This window comes from Bubalus kerabau, chromosome 20 (genome assembly GCF_029407905.1).
Source record: "Bubalus kerabau isolate K-KA32 ecotype Philippines breed swamp buffalo chromosome 20, PCC_UOA_SB_1v2, whole genome shotgun sequence".
In the NCBI taxonomy this organism is placed as follows: Eukaryota; Metazoa; Chordata; class Mammalia; order Artiodactyla; family Bovidae; genus Bubalus; species Bubalus kerabau.
The window spans coordinates 13048037-13062868 of NC_073643.1; the positions used below are offsets into that span (position 1 = coordinate 13048037).

The 14832-nt window shown below is 41.9% G+C and overlaps 1 protein-coding gene across 1 annotated transcript in view; it reads left to right on the top strand.

The window, feature by feature from the left end:
- The window catches only part of CTDSPL (CTD small phosphatase like), a 124934-nt gene that overhangs the window by 20987 nt on the left and 89115 nt on the right, over nucleotides 1–14832 (top strand). The window lies entirely within an intron of this gene.

Consider the following 14832-nt stretch of genomic DNA (forward strand, 5'->3'; position numbering starts at 1 on the left):
GTTTCTGGAGATGGGGAACAGGGAGTGGGACCAGGAAAGGCTACACAGGTAGCTTCCATTGTATCTTTAATGTTTTGTTTCCTGTGGACTATTTTCTTGAGAGAGATACAAGCAAAATGTTAAGCAATCCAAAATCTGAGTAGTTGGCTAGCCCAATACATAGCTGTCTGTTATATTTATTCTCTCTACTTCTCTGTATATCCAAGGGTTTCATAATTTAAAATGTTAATCCCGGGCTTTAGTTGTGTATTTAGGTAAATTTTAAAAAAATATCGCCTCCTCTCCATAGAGATATATTCAACAGAAGCAGTAAAACTGCAGTTATTGAATTTAGCTGGTTCCCTTCCTGAAAGAAGGGAGTTCAGGAAGGTATCCGAAACGCTTGGTCACTGAGCTTTCCAGAGGGAGTGTGAGCAGCCCTCAGCTGCAGCTCCAGCGTGCCGGTCGCACCCCAGTCCTGCCACGTTTCTCTCAGGTGGCCTTCTGCTGGGTGTCATGAGTGCTGGGCCTGGAGCCAAGCTGGCTTTGTGCAGCGTGCTGGCCACAAAAGTCCATGTTGGTTTAAAACGCTCTGTTTACAAATGCGTTGTCAGATAGCCCGGGTGTCATCAGAGGAATCGTTGCTTGACTCGCCAGCTCTACCCTGTTAACTGTGGGAGTTTATTTTGAGGATGAAGGAGGTGAAATGTTGAGTCAAGTCCTTCATATTAACCAAAGGAAAATCATATTGGAGAACAAAGAAATGTGTGAAATGCAAAATCAAGAGGAGTCATCTTAAAAGAAATCATTTGAAAAAGTGTTTGAAGACCCGCGCCATCCCTGGCACACAGAGGCCCTCACGAAGGCTCTGAACTGGTGGGATTTCGATTTGGATGGAGTGCTGGTTCCCCCATGGTCTAGGCTGCTTCCAACACTGGTTTTTTAGTGCAGGGATTTCTCCCTGAGTGGTCCATGAGTAGAATTGAGGGAGTCCATCAACTTGATTAGGAAAAAATATTACATCTTAATTTTCATTGACCTCTAACCAAAATTTACCATTCTCTTAGTTATGAAATAACTGGCAGCAAACCTGTTAATATTAACAGTGCCTGTAACTTTATCATCATACCCCAAACAGATTGGCTTGTGATTTTTTTCTCCTTAAATGTCCTTGTGAGGTTTTGATATCAAGGTTATGCTGGCCTCAAAAAACAAATTGGAGAATTTTATTCTCTGGAAGAAATTGTGTAAGGGTGGTGTTATTTCTTCCTTAAATATTTAGTAGATTACAGTAGTGAAGCCTTTCGAGGTCTGAAATTTCTTGTTGGGAAGCTTTTTAAATATAGATTTAATTTACTTAATATATACCAGACTATTCAGATAGTTATTTCTTCTCATATAAGTTTTGAGAAGCTTCTTTTTCTTAGAAATTTGTGTATTTCCTATGCTTTCGAAATACTAGGTAAAAGTTGTACAAAATACCCTTGTATCTTTTTAACATCAGCAGGTCATGCTCTCCTCTTTTTCATCCTTTATATTAGGAAAAAATTTTTAAACATTAACACAACTCAGAGTTCTTAAGCATTTAAGGAAATGACAACCATTGATAGATGTTTAAATTAGTACACCCCTTCTGGAAGACTGTTTTGTAGAATAGTATATTTGATATATAAAATTTGAGTGTATTTTATCCAACTACCTGTTTTAAAAAATTTTCCATAAATAATTTCACAAGTGCAAAAATACTCACCACAGCATTATCTATAGCAGCCAAAAAAAAAAAAAAAAGGAAACAGATCAATAAGGATCAGGGAAGTAATTGTGCTATTTACAGATGGCACCCCACTCCAGTACTCTTGCCTGGAAAATCCCATGGACAGAGGAGCCTCGAAGGCTGCAGTCCATGGGGTCACTCAGAGTCGGACAGGACTGAGCGCCTTCACTTTCACTTTTCACCTTCATGCATTGGAGAAGGAAATGGCAACCCACTCCAGTGTTCTTGCCTGGAGAATCCCAGGGACGGGGGAGCCTGGTGGGCTGTCTTCTATGGGGTTGCACAGAGTCAGACATGACTGAAGCGACTTAATAGCAAACAGCAACAGAGTACATTTATTTTATCTTATTTTAGATTTTTTTTTTTTTAATTTGATGGCACCACACAGCATGTGGAATCTTAGTTCCTCAACTAGGGATCGAACTCATATACCCTGCATTGGAAGCTGAGTCTTAACCACTGGACCACCCTAGAGTACCTTTTGTAGTTACAAAACATATGACGTGGACATGGGAATGTGCTAGGGAGATATTGTTAGTTACAAAAAGCAGTCACAGAAGAATGTGTACAACATAACCTCTTCTGTGTTAAACACATAATTCTTTTTTTAAATACATACTTCTATATATGAATGAGTATGTAGAAAATAATTTGGAGGCACGGTCACCAGGTTTCTAACAATGATATCTGTGCGTGGTAGGATGTTGGATAACAGTTATTTTCTTTTTTGCTCTTCAGTGTTGTTTAAAATGTTTGTATGGACATGCATCACTTCTACAAAAATAGCAAAACTTTCTGAAGAGCTTGGCTGTAAGAAGAAGATGAGAGGGTGGTAGGGGAGGGGAATGTCAAAGCATTTTTCTTGACTGATGGAGAACAGCCAGAGAAGAGAGAGAGCTTAAAGCTACAATAGAGAAGCAATAGTCAATTGAAAGACAGGAGGGCCTGGACTCAGACACAGAAGTCAGCCCTCAAGGGGCAGTACAACATTCCTTCCAGAAAGAAGGGAAAGACAAGAGAAGATATGGGAGAGTTCCAAGCCAAAAGAAAGGGAAAATAATGTTCATAATTAACTCACAGCTGCCAATTTCTTAGTGAAATCGGAGGTGAAACTATTTGAGTGGAGCCAGGGTCTTGAGGATAGTGGTGAGGGCCTCCAGTAGGATTGACAGAAGAGAGTCACCGGGCTGTGGGCAGTTGAGCCCCCCTGGGGGCCTTAATAAAACTCTGGCTTAAGGGAACCCAGTGGTGTGGCTGGGCAGCTCTCCTCTAGGACAAAAGCGTATTTGGTACCAGGCTAGGGGGGGCTCGGGAGGCGTCATAGCACTTCAGAGGATGAGAAGATTCAGCATACTGATTGACCTTAATCCAGGATGCCTGGGAGGAAAGTGAACTACTAAGAGTACCAAGGGCTGGGGATTTATTTGGAATTTGGACATCCAAGAAGCCAGAAGACAGGTGCTCAGGGTCAGGGTGGGTTTTCAGAGCTTGACATCTTATGGAAGGTCTGCTCAGTGGCCGTGGGAGGACAGGAATGGTCACAGAAGTTGGGAGGGTCCGAGGGTTGTGAAACTGGGAGGTCCAGTGGTCTTGCTCATGGATGCGAGCATTTCCCTGGATGATGACAGGAATTCTTTTGGAGAAGATTTTGAGACAGGTGCTAAGAGATTGGGTTCATGGACAGAAAGACTCCTCAGAGCAGGCTTGAGGGAGGGAGCTGGTAGACCCCTGGTCTGGAGCAGCTGTGGGCCCACAGGGAGCTGATTGACCTGCTCTCCTAAGACCAGGAGCCTGAACCCCAAGAGCAGCCTCCCTTCATGACTGTGGGGCTTTACAGTCCAAAAATGGAAGAAGGAATGCTCCAGAAAAGAAGGAATGCTCTGCAGACGTTTCTTAGTGAAGGGACAAGACCATGTGGTACAGGTAAGTGGGTAAAAATATGAGAATTAGGGTTCTAATGAGAACGGGATCAAAAGAGAAGCAGGCTAGAAAGAGGAAGGCTGAGCTGCAAATGGGTGGTGATTTGTTTGCTGGTTTCCCAAAGGAAATGCTGAACTATATGTTTCTTTTTCTTATCCCAAAGCAATATCTGCTCACTGCTGAGAGAACAGAAACTACAGATAAGCAAGAAGTAAAAACGAGTAAAGAATCATAAGAGCCACTCACAATCCCTGGGTCCCGGAGCTTTTCCCATTGACATGTTCTCCCCTCCTGCTCCTGCTGCTGCAGATCCAGGTCAAGGCCTCACAGGCTCTAGAACAAGCTTGTCCTCGGGGTCACAGGTTTCTCCTCCTAGCAGAGCTCCCAGGCCGGCCTCCTCCCTACTCCCAGCCCCCGCATCCTGCCTCCATAGCCATCTTCCCCAAACACCCCGTTCCTGCTTCCCTTTTCGGGTTCTGTCATATACCACGCCCCTCTCTAGTTTTCCAGAGCTTCTGTAACCTGGAGCCATCTTACCTCCCAGACTCATTTCCAAACCCTTCCCTTTACTTAGACCTGCTTTGTTTCCCTCCCAGCTCCCTTCCCCAGCCTCCTCAACACCCGGGTCTTCATGATGCCCACCCTGTCGGGCTGGCCGCCCCCACATTCTCCCAGTTGTCAAGGCCCAGTGCCCTGCTCCAGCCCAGACTGACTGATCTTTGCCTTCCGGGTGCTTGACTGACCGCTCCCCCTAGGGCCTCATCAGTTCTGTGTCAGTTCACACTCAAGTATGACAAGTACACTCTGATATACTTAGAAGGAAGCACAGGATTTAGAGCTGGGAGGAACCTCGGTCCCTGATCTTATTAAGAGTCAAGGGAGGCCAAGAGACAGCCCCCCAAAGTCAACCAGCAAGTTGTTCATGGAGCTGAGGCTGGAACCCTGATTCTCAGACCTGAACACTCTTCATTGAATTAAATATTGCTTTCTAAATAAAGCTTTTCTCTGATGCCTGGACATGAAGCCCCAGAGACGCAAAGCAGTGGTTATCAGTGATGAGAATATATCAGACTGCTCAAAATCCAGACTGCTACGCCTGATAGGGGGAGACCCTGATTCAGTAGGTACAGGATAGGCTCGGAGTATCTGCATTAAAACCAAATAAACAAAACTCTCTGGCTGATCCTGAGGTAGAGAGCCCTCAGCTCACCCTTTGAGAAACAGAGCTCTTTCTTGTCTTTGGTTTTGCTTTCGTTATTAAGTTCTCTGACATTTCCCTGTGGACACTGTTAAGCTCTCCCGAAGCTTCCCATCTCGGGAGCAGGCTTGGGTAATCAGCCCCCCACCCCATCTAGAACGTGACAGCAGCAGTCTGGTGCTGTGACCCGTTCACCTTCTCAGGCCCCACACTGGCCTGGGCCCAAGCACCTGTCTTCCTGATGTGCACAGCCATTTGGCCTCAGGAGCCAAGTTATTTTTCAAAGTCCTTGGAGGCAATACCTTGGCAAAATGTTGAGTGTAGTGGAATTCTTTGGGAAGCATCCCTCTGGCCCAGGGTGTTTCTGAGCACCTTCTGTAGCGTGGATGCCCGGGCTCTGGGGCCTGCCAACTGTCTATGTCACAAGGCATCCATGTAAACCAAACCCAAGCGTGTGCCCAGGCTCTCCAAGCCCCAGCACATGCAGCCGGGCCAGGCTGGCAGGAGGAGGAGCCGTCTGCGCGGTGATGAGGGCCAGGCTCTGGGCACGCCGCCTGCCTGGGTCTGTGCCTTGTATCTACAATTTCTAGCCACGTGACCTTTGACATCCCTTTGCTGCTGTTTCCTCATCTATAGAGTGAGAGTATAAATTACTATAAAGTTAATTATAATTGTATTACAAAAAAATAAAAAGAATTCCTACCCCACAGGATAGGTGATGAAGGTAACAAATTAATGCATGAAAAGCTCTTGAAACAGCATTTGGCACATAGTAAGTGTTCAGTAAGGGACTGCGGTTATTATAATTATCTCATGAAAACTGTGATGAAATAATGAGACTCACTGCTCTCCACCGTTATCAGTCCAAGAGTTATCAGTTGCCCCTTGTTGCATGAGCATAGATTAGAGAAATGACTAAGAATGTAGTAATTGCTCTTCAAAATGCTGCCTAGGCCCTCCAAGACAATTAAAATATGCTAGGTATTTCCTAGCAATAAGGTCAAGCCTTGCATAATTTAACAGCTCTACAGCAGTTCAGCATTTTGGTGCTTTGGTAAGGTGGCAGTTATATAACAGGCTGCAACCACGCACATGAGCAGAGCCCGAGGTGGGGGAGAGGGTGCTTTGAAAAGATGTGCTAAGCACAGGAATGAAGGGTGTGATGGACGAAGGACCTGGCCACAGCTGCAGGCTTCAGAAAGTTTGGGTCTGGGCGATGCATACATGCCCTGTGCCATTTGGCACGTGTTGGCTTGAAAAACATCTCCCGGTGTTAACTGTCAACCTGCTGCCACTCAGAGGTATGAGATTTTGTCTTGTATTAGCCATGTTGCAGGTGTTTCCTAACTCCTTGGTAATATTTTAAGCTAAAAGTTTGATTGCATCAATCTCTAAAATGACACAAAGCTGAGTCAATCTCCGAAATCATGTCTTCATCAAATTTTTATGTAAAAACTCAACTTCTGTTGTTGCCAAAGTATCCCCTTCCTGTATCCGATTGCCATTCTGTCCTTCCTTGGTGCTTCAGACGTACTGTTTCCATCCTTCAGATTCTAAGTACAGGAGAGCCTAGGAGGGTGTTAGAAAGCGGATGCCAGGGGCTTATTTCTGTTTTGGGGTGAGAGATGCTAGTCTTATGAGTCCTTCGCAAGTGATCTCATGTGCTAACCACTAAAATACTTTTTAGACTGCCCTGTTTGAGTTGTGCAGTATTTCTTTAAAAGAAGACTGACATTTAAATAGACTGCTTGATGTTTGTCATGACATAAGGCTCAGAACCTCTAGAGGCTAGTAAGTCACTTTGTTTCTGGAACCGTCTTTAGACAAGGATCACCCTCATCTCCTCTGAGGACCCAGAGTAGTTCATTGGTTGCCCACACTTTTCAGAGATAATGCTCAAACCAGGGTCTTTAGAGTCATGGATGGGGAGAGAGCTATGGGGACTGCTGTCAGCCAGGCCAGGCTGAAAGCTTGCTTTAGTAGGGCTCACTGGAGAGCCTGCTATTCGCCTTAGTAAGAAGCTGCTGTAGAGTAAGTTCCTGGGAATGAGTGAGGCCCAGGAAAGCCTTGTTGGATGGCAGTCTGTAACTTTACCTTAAGTCTTTTAAAATAAATAATTTTTAACATTTACAAATGAGAGCAAAATTTTAGATGAATATGTTCTTTTTTATTGCTTCCTGTCCGAGCATTGTGGGAGGTCAGAGTGCTAGCTTGATGGCCAGGTGGCTGGCAGTAGCTTGGAGGCCTTAGCCAGCTCTAATTTTCATTTATTCACCGAATGCCAGCTTAGTGCAGGCCCTGGACTACACTGTGCTGTAGAGGAAGCATGATGGCTGGAAAGTCACTGAGCATGTATGTGTAAGGCATTATTTTGAATTCCAAACTGTTTGATATTTTTCATAATGAAGTTTTTTAAAGGTGAGCTAGCATATTTGATAATAAGGAGACTTTGAAAAATGAAAACTATAACTAGCTTAAATGCTTTTAAAATATAATAGAAAGGCTAGAAAACAAAATCAGGCGCTTCCAAAAGGCAAAGTGAAAAGATGAAGAGAGAGAAAATAGGGGAGAAATAGTAAATTAAAAATTTTCGTGAAGCATCCAGGAGTTTGAATATCTGAATAGGAGTTCTGAGGCGAGAGAAGGAAATTATCAAAGAAGTAATACAAGAAAAATTTCAGAACTGAGGGTCAAGGAACTTTCAGTCCAGAGCCCAGCACAATGAATGAAAAAAATTACCCTTCTCTGAGCACACTGTCATCAACATTCACAACTCCAGAAACAACCAATTGTATAACAGCTTTGGGGGCAAATGAATCACAAACAAAAGAAGGAAAATCAGAAGCCATCAGAGCTCTTAACATCAGCACTGAAAGCTGCGCTACAAGACACAAGGACAAAGCCACCAAAACACTGCGGGAAAATCATCTTGCATCTAGAAGGTTATGCTCAGCCGAATTTTCAATAAAGTGTGGGGACAGAACAAAGACATTTTTAAATCTGCAAGGACTTTAAGTTTGGCTTCCTGTGGATCCTTTTTTAGGAAACAACCAGAATACTTCAGCAAAATGAGAAAACGAAAAGGAAAGAGAACTAGAACCCAGAAGGCAGGGAACCAACACAGGAAAACAATCCAGGGGGGCCCAATATATATGAAATAGGCCCAGCTACTTTGAAATTCACAGATTATCTGATGGACTTGACTGTGTGGAAAATGATATTTGTGTATATATTGATAGTTCAGTTAAGAGTGTCTGGAAAAGCCTGAATGTAAATGCATAGAAAATTAAGCAAACGAAACAAAGAGGGAAGTGTTAACTCCAAGGAAAAAAAATTTTACAAGAGAAAAAAAAAATAAACTCCTTGACTTTTCAGTAAGCAGTTCCTTGTCATAATAATGTAAAGGAAGGAGAACTGTGGTAGGTGGTACAGAAGAGCTAAGACCTAGGCAATTATAACAGGAAGTTAATAGGTGAAGCGTAAATAGATAAACCAAGAAATGGCCGTGTTAACATATTACTTGAGTTTTTAAAAAAGCTAAAAGCATTGAAAGTGTTTGCCTCAAGGTACTGCGTTTTGGTTTCAGCGTTTTGAGCAGTTTGATTTAAACCATGTGTTTTTGTTTGCTCTGAGAAAAATGAAAATTAGTGAAAAGGAGAAAAAAGTTGAAAGTGTGCTCATCAGTGGGAAATTTCAAGCCTGTGTCATCCAAGCGTTTGTCAGCACAGGCATCAGTGGCATGGTGGATGGCGGCACAGACGGCCTCTGTCGGGTCCAGGCTCTCTGTCTCCAGGCTTCTTAGCATGGGACAACCTTCCTGTCTGTTGGCAGGTGACTGGAGCATCTCCTGCCAGAGTCATACCAAGTTTCAGATGAGGTTATGAGGCTGAGCAGGAGGGTACGCATCATAACAGGAAGGGAGGAAAGAGGAAGGAAGGAAGGAGAAAATCCCCTTCATAGATGGATTTAGAAAACGATTTGCCACTTTACTATTGAGCCAGCTTCAGGGAAATTCTATCTGAAATGCCCCAACCAGCTGAATACAGCATCAGATGACAATTCCACTTCTTGACCATGTGAGGCTGCTGGTGTGACTCAACATGTGTCTGTCGGCCAGCCCCAGGGAGCAGTGGGTACACCTGGATATCCCATTCCCACCCCGTATCCAGGTTGGAGTTGGAGTGTGGCGCTAAGGGTTCTTTATGGCCTGACCCAGTGATCTGTCCAGAGAATATAGAATGGACCAGGTTCCCCCCAACCCACACCCCTCATCCAGGGGGAGCCTTTCCATCCATCATCACTGCTGCCCAGAGGTAGCTTATCGTTAAGTCTGAGGCCTATCCCAGTCCAGACTAATCCATATCTGTGCTCTCTGCCCGAGTCTCGTTAGAACTGGACCACTGAGACTATAGTGATGTTAGTGATAATCAGGCAGCTGTCCACTTCTTACACCCTACTCTTCCTGTTGAGCAGCCCTGTCTGAAAGAAGTGATTGCTTTTTCTACTCCTACACACAGGTGTGCAGGGCAGCAGGCCAGCCGTAAGCGAGGACACAGCTGTCTGTGTTGACTGGTCTGCATCGAAACCCAGTGCATCCTCTTCTGCTCCAGGCCTGGAGGCCATTTCATAGGGGAGCCATTGCACCCGAGTCCTAGCTGGGAGGACCCCTTGCACTCTCAGTTAGTTGTGGTTTAACCTGTTTGTGGAAGCGTTTTCCTGTGAACAAGAAGAACATCTTTCTTCTACCTTCCAGGTAGTGAGCCATTTTTTAAAATCTTGATTGTTTATTATAGAAGTAACGCATGCTTGTAATAAGATTGAATCAGTATGAAACTATGTTAGGAAAAGGATGATACATATGTATGTACAACTTTGTACAGCATATATACATGTATGTATGCATACATGTATGTTCATAGACAACTATGAGTGCACATGTATGGTTATGCAGTAAAAATGAGATCTTATGCAATGCAACTTGTTACTGTGACATAACTTATAGACACCTTTTTAAAAAAATTTTATTTATTTTAATTGAAGGATAATTGCTTTACAGAATTTTGTTATTTTCTGCCAGATACCAACGTGAATCAGCCATAGGTATACGTATGTCCCCTCCCTCTTGCATCTCCCTCCCATCTCCCTCCCCATCCCACCCCTGTTGGTTGTCACAGAGCCCTTATTTGAGTTCCCTGAGCCATACAGCAAATTCTACTGGCTGTCTATTTTACACGTGGTATTGTAAGTTTCCATGTTACTCTCTCCATACATCTCACCCTCTCCTTCCTCCCCGACCCCTGTCCAGTGTCCATAAGTCTGTTCTCTATGTAGACACCTTTTTATGTCCTATAATTCTGCCTCTTTCTCAGAAATATTCTTTATACTGATGTACCCTGGTTTGTCCAAGTCCCCTATTGATGAACATTTATTTAAACCCCCCCAGACTTTTGATGTTAGTATTAGTGTTGCAATAGCAGCCTTAACCCTGAAGTCAGACCGCCTTATTTGGATCCTAGATACTCCATTTACTTACTTTATAATCTTTAGCAAGTTATTTAAACTCTTTAAGTCTCAGTTTCCTAATCTGTAAAATGGGAATAGTTATCCTCGCAATGTCCCTACCCTTAAAAAAAAAAAACTAAGTGAGATAATATGTATAAAACTACTTAGCATATCATAATAATGATAACTACCATTTATTGAGCACTTACTGTCAGCCAAGCATTGTGTAGGTAAACAAATACTATACTATTTCACACATGAGCCTTATAACAAGTATTTTAATATCTGCAAAGGCAAGTCCTTCATCATTATTATTAAAATGACATTAACTATTCCTCTGCATTTACTCCTCCAGGTAAATTTTTTAAATCAACTTTCCACCTACCTGCCATCAATATGACAAGCTTTTTTTTTTTTTTTTTTTTTAATCCAGTTGGAATTTTGAAGGGTATCTCTACTTTTGAAGGTTACTGGAGTAGAAGGACCCCGGGCTATGTCAGAAGGAACTGGGTGGTCTTGTGGTGACCCTCCAAAGCCACATGACCGTGGGCAGTTCATTTAAATGCTCAGCTTCCCTACCTTTAAAATGGGAGGGATGATCCTTACAGGGTGAAGGGGGAGGATATTGTAAGAAAGTGCTGGAACAGGCCTGAGACTTCATAAACATGTAACACATGCACTTGCGGCTGAGGGGGCATTTGTACTTTATCTTCTGGCCCTTTGTCATCAGCACCATTTTCAGCGGCAGCTCGAAGATGATCTGCAGTGAAAAGAGTGTGTGTGAGAACAAGAGCAGCAGTGAGCAGGCAGGATGAAGTCTCAGGCCCCCGCTTCCTGTGCAGGGCGAGCTGAACATTTACGACCCGTTGAAGATTAGCCAAAAGGGAGGAAAGGGAATTGGGACAAACATAGACTGTTCCGCCGTGCCGGCATGTGCCACCAACCGTGGAGTGGACTTCCTGCTGCAGGACACATCTGACCTTTGGAGAGGCACTGTCTGGGTGAGGCTGCCCTTCAGCGGGACAGAACACAGCTGTTGTTTAGATATCAGAGGCTAGTTAATAACTGGCAGTCAGCTTGGGAGGTTAACAGTTTGAAAAACAGTCCGGTTCTAGGTTTAAGTATGGCCAGCATAAGGGAATCTTTGTGTTACCAACAGATTGTTTGGTAATCCTTTGAACAAAAATGAACACTTAGCAGCTTTAAAAAGTATGAAGGGAACTCATAAAAGCCAGAGCAGATGTGCAGGCAAGGGTCACACTTCCAGTGCTCTCTGGGGAACGGTTTCTGAACTAACACGTCCAACAAATGTGTTAATTCAGGTTGAGATTTCTAAGGCAAATATTGACTCAGTCACAGCATTTGCAGTTAATTCTCAACTTGAATGTGTCCTTTCAGAATACCTTTGCCTGGCTGTTTTCTTTCCTTGTGTGTGTTAGTTTGCCCCCCCCTTCTCTTTGAACCTTAGCAGGTGAGTTTTTAATGACCAGCTCTGCATTCTTTCCTCTAGGCTTTGAATAATGTGTAGAGGAATCAAAATAACTATTTCTTCATTTCCCTAGTGGCATAACTGTGGGGAAAGAGGGAAGAGAAGAGACGGTTTAGACCAGGAGATCCTGGCAGAAAGTAAATGATTCCCAGTCTTGGGTCAGATTACATAAAAATAACTTCTTACCCACTATTTGATATTAAAGGAAAAACTGAGGTTGTTTTGTTTTTTTTTCCCTCCTCTCAGTTCACTTGACACTTTAATTCCTATTAATTTAGAAACATGAGTCTTACAGTTTCTTTGAATTGGTGTGCAAACTGCTGCGTGGTTAACCAACTTCTAGTGTGAAATAGAAAGTGTTGACTAAAAGATACAACAAACATACCATATACTTATTTTACCTTAGTGTTGAAAGATACTTTCACTGGATATAGAATTCCAGGTTGAAGGTTTTTTCCCCAGATGCTGCTATACCATCTTTTGGCTTCCTTGGTTTCTGATAAAAATCCAGTGGTTCCCGGAATCATTGTTATCTTTATATAATGTAGCATCTTTCTCTGGCTGCAGTCAAGATGTTTTCTTTATCGTTTGTTTTCTTTTCATTTATCCTGCTTGGTGTTCATGGAGCTTTTTGGATCTGTAAATTTAGGTTTTATAACAAATTTGGAGAATTTTCAGCCATTATTTCTTCAAATATTTTCCTATCCTATTCTTTCTTATCTTTCCTTCTGAAACTGCAGTTACACGTGTTACACGTGTGCCAGACTTTTTCATGTTGTCCTACAGGTTTGATGTTCTGTTCATTTTCTTGTTAAGTCTTTTTTCTCTTCTTCAGGTTGGGTCATTTCTGTCCATGTGTCTTCAGATTCATTGACTCTTTAATTTTCGCCATTCTGTAAGCTCATCCAATGATTTTTTTTTGAAATATTTATATATTATCTTCTTTAGTTCTAGAACTTCCAGCTTTTTCTCTTTTGTTGTTTCTTTTTCTCTGCCACAGTTTCCTATATATTTAATTTATTCTTTTAGGCCATTGAGCATAATTATGAAGTGCTTAAAAATTCTTATCTGTTCATTGTAACGTCTGAGTTATCTTGGGACCACTATTGATTGTCTTTTTTCTTGAGGTCAGGTTGCATCTTGCTTTATTTCTGTATACGTAACAATTTTAGTGTGTATTCTGAACACTGTACTAGTATGAATACTGTGGCTTCCCCTAAATTCTGTAGAAGAAGTTTATGGAGGGGGGGGGATTGTTGTTTATTTTGGGTTTTGCGTTAGCTGTCAATTAATTGGTTGAACTAAAGGCAAGAACTCTGTCTCTTGGCTCATAACTGAGGAGCACCTCAGTTCTTGGCTCAATTATTTTATCTTTAACCAGGTTGCTTAGAGTCTGCTCTATACATGCCAGGCTCGGGAGTCAGCCAGAAATGGGGCAGAGTTTTAACACTGAATTTGAGTCTCTCTTTGGCTCTATACTTTCTGTGATTTTCTCTTTACTTTCCAGTATCTGTAGTTGTCTCGAAATCTCTCCCCACAAGGACTACATGCTTTCTATTGGAGTCTAGCCATCTAGCATGGCATTGACTGCAGCCTGCCACCAGGCTCAGAGCCGTAAAACTGAGAAACACATGTAAATCTTTCCCCTTCTTCCAGGTGTTAGCCTTCTTCTAGAATACGCCTTCTTTTTTGTCTTTCCACAGTGCCTTCAGGTAGTTGTTTTTTGTATATTTTTCTCTAGAGTTTGTAGTTATTTTCTCTAGGGAAACTAGTCCAGTAGGCGCTTACTTGGCCATACCAGAAGTAGAACCAAAAATATACTTTTTAAAGAACATCTAAATGCAAGCTGCTCCATCCCATAATTAGTTCAGATTAGCAAGTTTGAAAAATATAAGTAGAGAAAAACATGGAACTGGAAAACTTCTAGAGGAAACTGTTATTCATAGGGTCTTGGTAAACAGCAAACTGCTATTAATACACAAAGACGCAACATAGTTCATTGTAGACTTCAACATATTAGTGAGCTACCAAAGGCTGCTTTGTAAATCTTTTCATCAGAACTTTTTATTTCATTCTGGTGAAGTAAAAGTTGCCATGCAGTAACTTATTGTACATACCAAATCCATTGTTAAAGGAAGAAACAAATTTCTCTATCAGTGTTGGAGATTTGTCCACTGTCAGAAAATGATAGAACAACATACAAAAAAAAAAAATCAGTAAAGGTATAGATCAATGCATAAACAAAATTGGTATAGAATACTACATCCAACAGCAGCAAAACGCACATTCTTTTAAAATGCACGTGGTGTGTTTACCAAGTCGGTCGAAGCTGTGGGCCGTAAAGTAAGTCTCAATAAAGTTTAAAAGTTTGAAATATGTAGAGAATATAGGATATCCTCTGACCACAATGGAATTAAATTAGAAATCTATAACAGAAATTTATCTAGGGAAATGCCCAAATACTTGGAAATTCAACAAAACACCTTATATATAATCCATGGTTTTTATTTCAAAGAAGAAATCACAAGGTATTAGAAACTGTTTGTAACTAAATGATAATGAAAATACAGCGCATCAGAATTTGTAGGATGCAGCTAATGGAGCATATAAAGGGAATTTTATAGTTTTAAATATTTGTATCAGAAAAAAGAAAGATCTTAAATGTGCTGTCCGATAGCACTTTGTGTGAAGATGGAAATGTTGTGTATGTTGGCTAATCTGGTAGCCACTCACCATGTGTGACTATTATGTACCTGAAATGAAATTAGTATAACTAGGGAGTTAAATTTTTAATGTATTAGTTTAAGTTAGATTTAGATACCCATATGTGGTTATTGACTACCATATTGGACAACACTGGCTTAAAAATCAGTAACTGAAGGTTTCCTCTTAAGCAAAGTACACAATATAAGTAATAAGAAGGATACAATAAAGATAAGCGCATGAATCAGTGAAGTAGAAAGTAGATCA